Source organism: Pelobates fuscus, chromosome 3 (assembly GCF_036172605.1).
Source record: "Pelobates fuscus isolate aPelFus1 chromosome 3, aPelFus1.pri, whole genome shotgun sequence".
Taxonomy (NCBI): domain Eukaryota; kingdom Metazoa; phylum Chordata; class Amphibia; order Anura; family Pelobatidae; genus Pelobates; species Pelobates fuscus.
The window spans coordinates 46261557-46274198 of record NC_086319.1 but is presented as its reverse complement, the minus strand read 5'-3'; positions in this window follow the sequence as shown (position 1 = coordinate 46274198).

Here is a 12642-nt window from a genome sequence, read left to right as displayed (position 1 = left end):
TTTTTCTAATAATACATACCATATGTAACATAAAATAAATGCACTCACAACATTGTGTATTACAATTTACTTTACAAATTATCAAATAAAGACTATAGGAAAAATCTAAAAAAAAAAAAAAAACTAAAGGAGAGAATGTTTGTCTCGTGTATCTGTTGAACAGAAGACCACAACTGACATTTTGTGTCCTGACATATCCACATGATGCCTGACAATTGTAGATTATGCTAACGTAGTGTACCTATAATCTTAATTTTAATAATGACAGGAGGCTTCCTATTTTGCATAACTTTCTTTACCTATGCCTCCAGCAGCACAAGTCAATCAATCAAAAAACTTAAACCAATCAGAGTCCAGCACAGCCTGTATATAAATCCCTGACAGGCGTCTCATTTCCTCTTTCTTTGATGTTAACAGTTTATGGAAACTTCAGGGAATACAACAAAAACTTTAACGAACTTGAACACTGGTAACTTGTGTTGGAAAACTTGAGGGAATCCTGTTAATCCAGCTTCCGAATCATGACGGGATGTTATGCATAAAAAAACAGAAATAAATGAGTGGAGGTGGTGGAAGACAACTGTTGTCCACATATAAAGTATACTCATAATCTCTGGAGTTAATACATATACATCGTATAGTACTAATTAATGAAACATAACAATATGTCGAGTTTATAAATTAAGTCATAACATAATTTATATAGAAAGAAAAAGTTAGTGGTAAGTTGGCTCTTGTAATATTGGAATAGTGCAGCTAAAAACCCCTGTGAAATCAACAACTTAATTGCACAAGAAACATATAGAATAAAGGCAGAAAATTGAGGTTAGTGCTCTGTGAACTGACAACAAGAATAAAGTGCACAGTGATCTCAAAAGTGCAGTAATAAGATATAGTACATACACTTAAAATATACTTTTTCCACAGAGAATTTTCTGAAAAATAAAAAGGCTCACATAGGGCAATATAGCCTGTATAAATGTCCACACTGTGACTAAAATATTAAGGGAAAAGTTGCATCCTACTCACATTTTCATGAGCCTGTATATAGACACTGGCTCAGGTAAATACACATAAGTAGGGTGTATAGGTGTACTCCTTCAGCTTCTGTGCTCTCCCCCACTGGACATGTAATCAGAGATAATGGGCAGGGGTTAAGGATAAAATCCAAATATTTATTCCCAAATCAATACAAATTCTTATATATAAAAACACAGCAAGCTGCATGCAAGGAATCTTTCAAGGTCAAACACTCAAACACAACGCGTTTCGGCTGGATGCCTTCATCAGGTGCATAAAGATGTAATCCTCCTTTCTCCTCTTTTATTCTAATATTTGGCACCAAAAATTCATATTAGCTCCGCCCCTTTTAGGCCATGCCCCCTTTTAGGGCTGTCACGTCACTTCCGGTTTCGGCTAGGGATTAGTATCAACATATACGCCATCTTGGTACACCCTGAAGGACCTCCCAGGGTGTATTTCATTCCCATACTGGCAGTCTAAATGTTCTTAGGTCCATATCTAATACATTTGTGTATAGGATGACCGGAAGTACTCCGGCGGCCATTTTTAATAGGGTAATACAGTATGGGCAGGTAGAGAAGAAGAGAAAATAAAGAGAGAGCAGCATCAATAATTACAAAAATAACATACATAAAAACAGTGTAGAATACAGAATAAGAACAGAATCTGTATACATTACAATATACAAATGTGCATATATTATGATTTAAAGCTGTATTACACATACCCCAATATTATTATTTAATGCTGTATTAGACATACCCCAAGGTAACAAAAAAGGTATTTTTTTAATATGAACTATGCAGGACTAAAAAACTGGGTGATAAAAGAGAGTAATAAGAGAGAAAAAATATATAAAATATAAACAGGGACAAATAACTTAAAAACTATTTTCTGGATGGCTAAAGAGGTGGATACATTAAATATAGTTAAAAATCGAAAAATCTATATTCATGCCAGCAGAGGATAAAGTGTCTAGCTCAAAAATCCACCTCATCTCCGTTTTATTAAAACTCCTAATAAAATCTCCCCCTCTCCAAGGTTTTTTTACTCTTTCAATTCCTATAAAAGTTTAACATTTTGGATCCCCATTATGGTATTGGGCGAAGTGGGTTAGACACTGAATGATTTAAGACATTTTTTCTTAATATTGCGAATATGCTCGTCTATTCTTGTTTTAAGGGGTCTAGTAGTTCTGCCCACATATTGTATGCCACAATCACATGAAAGAAGATAGATTACATTATTTACATTACAGGAAATAAAAGACTTAATATTGTATTTTTTATTAGTAGTAATTATAAAAACCTTTTAATTCGCAACCTAAAATGTATTTTTCTTTTGTTTCTTTAGTTATACAGCTATTGGTTAAAAATCGTCTCAGATTATTAGCCCCTCTGTATACAATTTTAGGTTTTGTACCTATAAATGGACGTAACTCATCTTCTTGTTCTAAAATATGCCATTGTTTATTTAAAATATTCTTAAAAAACTTACTTTGTGAATTGTAATTGCATATAAAAATGATCTCTTGTCATGTGGATTTGTTCTTAGGTTTATATGTTCAAAGATCATTCCTGGGTTTATTTAAAATTTCCACAAATTGACTCTCCACATATTCCATTTTACATCCCTTCTCAGAAAACAGTTTTTTTTTAATTTCTGATTGTTCTAATAACTTTGTATCGTCTGTGCAATTACGTCTTAATCTTATAAATTGTCCCTTGAGTATGTTGCTTTTTAAAAATACCCCTTTCCATAAAAATCAGTAGATCTAAAAAAATGCACTTTTATTTTTCAGAAAATTCACTTTGGAAAAAAGTATATTTTAAGTGTATTTACTATATCTAATTACTGCACTTTTGAGATCACTGTGCACTTCATTCTTGTTATCAGTTCACAGAGCGCTAACTTCCATTTTCTGGCTCTATAACTTGTAACTTACTGGACAAAATCTAGTGAAATGCAATCTAAGCGTCCTATAGTGCAACTTTACCTAAGTCATAGATAATGTATAGCATATGATTTACAATAATAATAAGAGAAAAACCTAAGAGTATAGGGAGGGAACAGCAACCAAACAAAGGGAAGGAAAATACTCGCCTCCTGTCATTATTAAAATTAAGATTATAGGTACACTACGTTAGCATAATCTACAATTTTATCACATGACAGGAGGCTTCCTATTTTGCATTTTTAACGCTGAGGCAAAAACGATAAGGATGCGTATGAGGATTGTCGGAATTCGAAAACTCTGGAGGTATTTTCTCTGGTCCAATCCACTGTACGTAAAAAAAAAAAAAAGGGGTCCTCTGATTGCTCTCACCATGTTGATAATTAATGTGTCTAGGCGCCAGTCACTGCCGTCCCGCCAGTGTTGGGAGAACCAATTTGCACTGGTGTGTCCGTAAAGTCGATCTCGTAACCCATAACAGTTTGGAGGATTCAGGTATCTGAGGATATCTTTTCCCAGTTCTGTGAAAAAAGAGACAGTCTGCCTGCAGTTATATGTGAGTGGAAAAACATTAAGTGTGGCGTGCTCATCTACATTGAAGCACCGCGGGTGCGAGCTCCTCTGGGATGGAAGGATCCCCTAGAGAAGGATGTTCTTGAGGATGGGAAGAAGGCTTGTGCCGTTTGATTCCTGGGGCCTGTGGGCCAGAAGCAGCTGGTGGCTCTGCCCCTCTGGCGACCAGCCCTGCCGAAAACCCCTCTGTGTGGTGTGGGGTTGCGGAAAACTTGTTTAATGGATGTTTGTGCTTTATTTAAAGTAGTGAACAGGTTCACATGCTTCTTTCATTTGGCAATGAAGGAGTCTCCAAAGAGTTGGCCATTCGACAGAGGTCCCATTTCCTTCTTGCACAGATCTAGGAGTTTGGAGTCCATCTTTAGTAACGTGGCCTTGCGTCTCTCTGCGCACATGGCAACATTTGTGTTACCCAACATGCAGATAGCTCGTTGTGCCCATTCTCGGATGTCATGGGCATCTAAGGTAGTTCCTCGTGTGAGGGAAAGATCAGTGAAGTATAGAATCTTGGCTAATGGACCGAGCATGTCCAGTAATTTATCTTGGGAGGCCTTCAGGCCCTTCTCAATGCCTTTACGTGGGTTATGGCCTGAGCATGACATGAATAAAAATTGGTATAAAATTCCGGGGAGTGTGCAATTTTGTCCGGTAGTATGGGCCTTGGGCATTCGGCCCTTAGTCTGGCATGCACCCGTTTCTCCATCAGCTTCCTCAGCCACCCTGACGATCTCGGGTGACGGATCGAATGGGGGTCGAGGAAGGAACCTTCCACTGGTTCGCCTTGGGGGTCTGACAGCATGCAGTGTTTCCCTTGTCCGCAATGGGCGTCTTGGCCTGCGATCTGGTCATACCCCGGATTGTCCAGTGGCATGTCCTGCCAGTCATCTTCCTCAAAAGGAGAGTCCTCTGCTCTCCATTCGTCCATAACCTCAAGTGAGGGTGGAAGGCTATGGTCCTCATCTTCGGAGGATGTTATATGAGGGGGTGATGGGTCCTTGCATTCTGCCTGGCAAGTCCTCTTTAATGGGGCTTTGCTCTTTGATTTCTGGGGACCTGAGTCTGTGCCCTTCCAGTGTCGTTTAGACGTGGCGATCTCCCCTGTAGGCCTATCTGTGCCTTTCGTGTCAGTGTCTACTTTCGGGTTTTGGACCATTAACTTGGCAATAGCCTTTTCTATTGAAGCTGCCACAGCCGCGTTAATCATTGACTGGAAGTCGGGTGGGGGTGATTGCCGTGAGTCGTTTATATTGTGGCAGTTAGTTTTCTCTGTCTGTGGGAGGTTCAGGTACAGAAGTACGTGAATAATGATAATACAGTGGGCTTCCACTTCCCGGGATGAGCGGTTGTGTAATCGGGATAGAGCCGGTCCAGTGCGTAGAGCTCTTATTATGATTTGGGGGTCACCCAATAAAGTATAGCCCAGTGGAGCCTTGGTGTAGCACGCTCTCTCTCACCTCAGTTATCCGGTGGTACTTTTGCGGTTTACCCCAGTTGTAGTGTGGAGGGTGCCGGTATCATGTACATAAAAAATATAGTGGGGGGTCACCCAATCAGCAAGGGGGGTCACCCCTGAAATTCTTATGCAACTGATTCTAGTGTAATTCACGTCAGGAGGTCACCCAACATAGGGGGATCACCCCTGTAATAGTAATAATACTAGTGAGGGTGGGGGGTCACCCCACTATGAGGGGTCACCTCTGGTACAAATACTCTATGGGAGTGTGGAATTAATATGTATATATACAAAATCTCAGTAATCAGTGCCCTGTTCAGAGTGAATCAACAGTAGTAGCATGTATAACACAGTAATACTGAAACAGTATATAGTGATGGAGTATCCCACATAAAGTTAATTATATACATAGAAAAATGAGTTTATGCCTGTGATTGGTGAGTGTTGGAGAACTAGATAGGGTGAATCTCGATCTGGTGGGAAAAATAGATGGCCGACTTGGGTCGCGCGATCCGTATTTAGCGGTAAAGCGGAGTAAGATAGTGAGAGCAGGGAAAAACAGTAAATAATCTAAATGATGTAAAATATACAATCTAAGCAGTGTAAATGAATAATTTCGATAAATATAATGAGCAGAGAACAAATTACTCTGACCTGTTCCTTGACTGGAGCAGCAAAGAACGAGGAAATGCGACGCCTGTCAGGGATTTATATACAGGCTGTGCTGGACTCTGATTGGTTTAAGTTTTTTGATTGATTGACTTGTGCTGCTGGAGGCATAAGTAAAGAAGCCTCCTGTCAAAATAGGAAGCCTCCTGTCATGTGATAAAATCCATCTTATTTGTATACTATATTTTAGTTTCACCATTCTCATTTGTATCTGAGGGTATCTGTCTGGAAGTTCACTGAGATGGTTGATCTGCTAATAGCAATAAATGATTGGATGCATGTTTATCTTAAAAAAGGAATGGGTCCATAAATATATTTGAGAAAATATCTGTTTCACAGCTTGTAATAAAAAAGATTAGTTAATAATTTGCATGGTTATCTTGCAGTTTCTCTTGGTGTATCTGTAATTATGTTTACCAGAAAATTAGTTAGTCAAGGAAGTCTATATTTTATTAAGACAATACAGTTCAGGACTTGCATAGCACTGTTAGACCATTGGTTTACACTGCAGAATCAGTTGCAGGACCTTTTGATCTATGCATCTCTATCATTATAACCTCCCTGGACAGATGAAACATCTCTTTGAAGCTATGTACATATTTTAAAATGTTATTTCAAATTAAATGTGTGCAGGTTTCATTTACACATTCAGCATTAACAGTCAACCATATCTGACTTAAATATTATTGCAAATGTATATGAGATAAGTGTAATACTATGGAGCTGGGCGAGAATCACCTTTTGCATGCTGATGCGTTCCACGGTTAATGCATAGTTGAGGTTTAGATAGAATAAATAATTAGTACTTGGAAATAAGAAAAATAAAACAGTTGATGACTCGTGGTTGAAGCCAATCTAGCTGACAAAATAACCGTTAGCTTGATTGGAATGGAAATAATTAAGTTAACAGATGACCAACCAAGAAAATGTAACAATAGTTAGCTAGCTGGCTTCATCAATAAAAGATTAGCGGGTGAGAGCTGTAATGGCAACGGAGGTGAGTTAGAATCAATTTACCTCTTGCCATTTAAGTGTCCTACAAACAGTGCTTAGGCAGTAGAACTGTGACAAGCAATGGGATATGTTAAGTATTTGCTATTATATCCCTGAAAGAACCACTGGTCTGTTTAATGCACATGTTTAACTCCCATATTATAAATGCTTTGTTGTCTTGTACCTAGACTACAATCTTAGAACTTGCTTTATAACACAAAATGGAGAAATAAAGTAAATAGATTGCAGGTCAGGAGCCCGGATACAAGTGGTTTGTGAGCTGCACCACTGTAACCACCTACTAGGGGGTAAGCCTTCAAAATATGCAGGAAATAGGAGAAAGTGATGTATAGAATCCCACAAGGGGAACCTAACATCGGGAGAGCTCCACTGGTATGAGAAATGAGGAAGGGGGCCCTACCTTTAAGCAATCTAAGGATAAAAAGGGATATGCAAACAAAAAGTATAACTTTAAAAAAGGGAGATCTACTAAACCGTGCCCAAGGCATCCATTGACTGGAGTACTAAATTGCATCTAAGTTCCAGTTCCCCTACTGTCCGACTGACGGGAAGGTAGTGTAAACGAGGTTAGGGAGAGAGAAAAGGCACAGGGTCCACAGAGAACAAATGACCAGATAATCTGGTCTAAATGCAGATGAACATTTCTTAATTCACCCTAAGAGTTACCTCGACACCGTGGTCTGACCACTAGTGTCTACCTGAACCAATTCTCCCTACTAAAGTTATAAATAAATAAACACCTAAAAATCAATAACCATAGTGGTAACAAAAATAAAAAAGTGCTACCAAGTGCAGTGATTAAAGAAAAAGAAAGCGCTCGGTGCGCGTTTCACACGTTTTTGGTGGTCAGACCATGGTGTTGAGGTAACTCTTAGGGTTAATTGAGAGAATTGTTTTTTTGAGTTTTTTTTTTTTAGCTTTTCTTCTGCGTTTAGACCAGATCATCTGGTCCTTTGTTCTCTGTGGAACCTGTGCCTTTTCTCTCTCCCTTACCTCGTTTACACTACCTTCCCGTCAGTCGGACACTAGGGGAACTGGAACTTAGATGCAATTTAGTACTCCAGTTAATGGATCCCCTGGGCACTGTTTAGAAGATCTCCGTTTTTTCAAGTTATACTTTTTGTTTGCATATCCTTTTTATCCTTAGATTGATTAAAGGTAGGGCCCCCCCTTCCTCATTTCTCATATCATTGGAGCTTTCCCAATGTTAGTTTCTCCTTGTGGAATTCTTTACATCACTTTCTCCTATTAAAATTGCTTTATGTTTTGAAAGAGAGGACATTTGGATCTATTTAAAGTCTAAGCAATAACTGTTTTAATTATTCTAAGTATTGTCTAAAATTAATGTATTATTACTTTTAATGCTCTAGTCCATGCCATAACTATTTAATTGTGTATGTGATTATTATTCTGAAAATGTATTATTCTCACCACACTGTCTTAGTATCTGTGAATCTGTGAATATACATTTCCAGTACAATCATTTAAAGTCTTTGTGGCTCTCTCTCTGTACATTGAAAGCTACCCAATAACCCGCTGACTATGCATTTTTAATGCCATTGTACTGGCTTGTTTCCCAGATCATGAAGACATCTTGACTCTCATTAACCTATCTGCTTTTAACAAAGCATTCATATAATGGATATCATTTTAGGATTGCACATATACTTATTTTTTTGCAAAGTGTACATTTGTCTTTGTAGCAAAGTAAGAAACATTTCTCACTGAACTAAAAAGTGTTCAGAATCCAGTGCACTCACTCCACTATTAATCAGCTAACCTGACCTACCTGACCTAGGAAAAATAATGGGATTTAGTTACATTATATAATCACACATTGTATAATCCTGCCACGATAAGAAGATATCCTACTCTACCAATCTAATGACTCCCTTAAATGATTAGCCCACTTACCTCCTGGAACAAATTTCTCATCTTGGGGCCCTGTGCTCCCTCACATTGTTGAGCCTCGGTCAGGTACAGAGCCCTCCCAGTCCCTCCAGTATTTTGTAGTTGCTCAAATTGCCACGTCCTTCACTGAACTTCCAAGGATTCTGCTCATGCTCCACTGGAACACCATGGAAGGTAAGAAAGGGGAGCTAAAACATATACACACAACACTCAGCTTTAGTTAGTCAATCTGTCACATGCAGAGTGACGATAAACAATGCTATTGTTCCCTCTCCTCTGCCGGGTAAGAAGTCTGCACATGGGGAGAGAAGACAAGTACAAGATAATACACATAAGCACTCATTTACAGAAAGGAAGGTTAATACATAGAATATATTTTTCAATGGAGGTGATAAAGACATGGACTGTAAGGAGATTTTAAAATGTGTTGGTTATACATCAGGCTATCCCACCAACTAGTAAGGCCTCAATGTAATAAACTTTCCAAAGGACTCCATACTATTGGTAAAGCTTTTGAAATTATTTAGGTACAGAAGTCAGCATTAAAGTCTATGGGATTTTTTTGTAGATAATTAATTAGAAACATTTGTCTAACCGTATTGAATCACTTGGGGATCTTATTACTTCTAAGTTTAGTTTAAGTCTACGATTCACATATGATACAGACAGAATCAATGGGCCTTTTGGTTTGTATCTACCATCAAAGTCTGTGTTTCTATACTCCTCGCTGTGGCAATCTATGATATATTTTAAAGCCACTCCACCAAATGTGCCTGCAAAGGAAGAACAGATAAATGAAAAAACTATAATACATACGTTTTATTTTTTGAGCTTTTTTGAACATTAGTTTCAATGTGAAAAAAAGGATGTATTCTAATTTATGCCTCAATTTAATAAGCTTTCCATGTGATTCAATACTGTTAGAAAACTTTCAAAATTATTTGTCTACAGACCATTAAAGCTTACGGGCGTTTACATAGATACATCATTTGGAAATCATTTCTGTTATTGAACATTTGGAACCCTTGGTAAATCACATACATTTGGAATCATGTTTTAAATATAAATATTTTTTTTTAAACATTAGAATATCACAAAACATTCAGGCCTCACTCAACTCAGTGAAAGACTGCATTTTCCATCCTGCAGTGAAACACCTACCACTCTCAGGCCTCACTCAACTCAGTGAAAGACTGCATTTTCCATCCTGCAGTGAAACACCTATCACTCTCAGGCCTCACTCAACTCAGTGAAAGACTGCATTTTCCATCCGGCAGTGAAACACCTACCACTCTCAGGCCTCACTCAACTCAGTGAAAGACTGCATTTTCCATCCTGCAGTGAAACACCTACCACTCTCAGGCCTCACTCAACTCAGTGAAAGACTGCATTTTCCATCCTGCAGTGAAACACCTACCACTCTCAGGCCTCACTCAACTCAGTGAAAGACTGCATTTTCCATCCTGCAGTGAAACACCTACCACTCTCAGGCCTCACTCAACTCAGTGAAAGACTGCATTTTCCATCCTGCAGTGAAACACCTACCACTCTCAGGCCTCACTCAACTCAGTGAAAGACTGCATTTTCCATCCTGCAGTGAAACACCTATCACTCTCAGGCCTCACTCAACTCAGTGAAAGACTGCATTTTCCATCCGGCAGTGAAACACCTACCACTCTCAGGCCTCACTCAACTCAGTGAAAGACTGCATTTTCCATCCTGCAGTGAAACACCTACCACTCTCAGGACTCACTCAACTCAGCGAAAGACTGCATTTTCCATCCTGCAGTGAAACACCTACCACTCTCAGGTCTCACTCAACTCAGTGAAAGACTGCATTTTTTTCTCTTCACTTCCCACCCACCCTCCCCTCCTCCCGCCCACCCAGGGTCCCCCTTAATATATAGCATGCTCCTCCAGCTGTTTGAGATTCTCACCCAATTACCTCTTCATTCCCCTAACATCTTACCAATAGCTGCTTCTCTGTTAACTCGTTCAGCCATCACCTCCAAACTTCCCCTGCTACCTCTTGTCTCAAATCCCCATGGTTTCCTTTAGATTGTAAGATCACGGGCCATCTAGCCAAGCACTTTGTATAAAAGAGCTCCAATGGTGAGATATCAGCTTACGGGCAGGGCTCTCTTACCTCTTGTATTTGTCTGTGTATATTGTACGTTTCTCCACTAATTGTACAGCGCTGTGGAATCTGTTGGCACTTTATAAATAGCAATAATAGATAAATAAAATAAATAAATATAAAAATATGTAAAAAATTACCATATGAAAATAATATTTGAAAAATTAACTCATTTTAAAAATGTATTCAAAATTATGAAATCCTTTGAAAAGCTTATTCAAAAGTTTTTTTTAAATGTTAGAATATCACAAAATATATCAAATATAAAAAATATATAAAAAAATTACCATATGAAAAATATATTAAAAAAATAACTCATTTTCAAAATGTATTTAAAATTATGAAATCATTTGAAAAGCTTATCCAAAAGTTGTAAATTGTTCCTTGCAGCAGAGCTCCCTGTACCCCGACTAGGTACCTCCGCCAAGGACCGCTTCCTAGCTGGAATAGGGGACAAACCGCATCACTTCTGCCCATAGTCGCCGTGGCTTGACTGGGGCCCTGGAACCACTCCTTCTGAGAGCTGAATGGGGAATTAGCTTTAGTCCTTACAAGGACTTTCCCTGTTGAATCCACTGCAAGATCTTATTTCCCTCCAATAACAGGATGATACACAGTTTTGGAGTGTAAGATTTTAATGGTGCCACACTGGCCTTTTATGACAATCCCCATGCAAGGGATACGCCCACATGGACCTTGTCGGGGACTCTAACACAAAGACACAAACCAATAATAACACATTTACAATGTAAGGCACTCCAACACACAGCACACAATCCCTCCCCTCTGCTAGGGAGATAATTGGTTCAGTAACTGTACTCATTCAAATCTAAAGATCTGCAAGCAGAGAAAAAACATACTTTTATATATATATATATATATATATATATATATATATATATATATATACATATTAATTCTACATATATATTTATTTTTTTACATAATTAGGTCATTTTATTTATTACAATTTGCGGGACCTGCCTGACAACCCAGGCCGAAAGTAGAGGGAATTTGATTTGCTAGCACTATAATTGCTAGCACTATATTTAATCATATCACTTTCCAAGACACCATAAAAACTGTACAAAATGTATTACAACGATGATATCGTCAGTGAAAGAGAATTTTTTTGCATTTTTCACACACAAACGGCAATTACACTGACGATATTATTGCTGTGATTCTTTTTACTGTTTTGAAACACAAATATTTGTGTTCAGCGAAGTCTCCCGAGTATAACAGTACCCCTCATGTACAGGTTTTAAGGTGTTTTCAAAAGTTACAGAGTCAAATATAAGGCTTGCGTTTCATTTTTTGTCCCATTGAAATTCACCAGATTGGTTACGTTGCCTTTGAGACCGTATGGTAGCCCAGGAATGAAAATTACCCCCATGATGGCATGCCATTTGCAATAGTAGACAACCCAAGGTATTGCAAATGGGGTATGTCTAGTCTTTTTTAGTAGCCACTTAGTCACAAACACTGGCCAAAATTGGCGTTCAAATTTGTTTTTTGCATTTTTCACACACAAACAAATATTATTGCTAACTTTGGCTAGTGTTTGTGACCAAGTGGCTCCTAAAAAAGACTGGACATACCCCATTTTCAATACATTGGATGGTCTAATATTGCAAATGGTATGCCATCATGGGGGTATTCTCATTCCTGGGCTACCATACGGTCTCAAAGGCAACATAACCAATCTGGCGAATTTCAATGGGAAAAAAATGAAAAATGTAACATGCTATATTTGACCCTGTAACTTCCCAAAACACGTATTACCTGTTCATAGGGGGTACTGTTTTACACGTGAGACATCGCTGAATACAAATATGTGTATTTTATTGCATTAAAATCAAACAGTATTATGACATTCACAGTTAAAATGTCACGTAGAACTAAAAA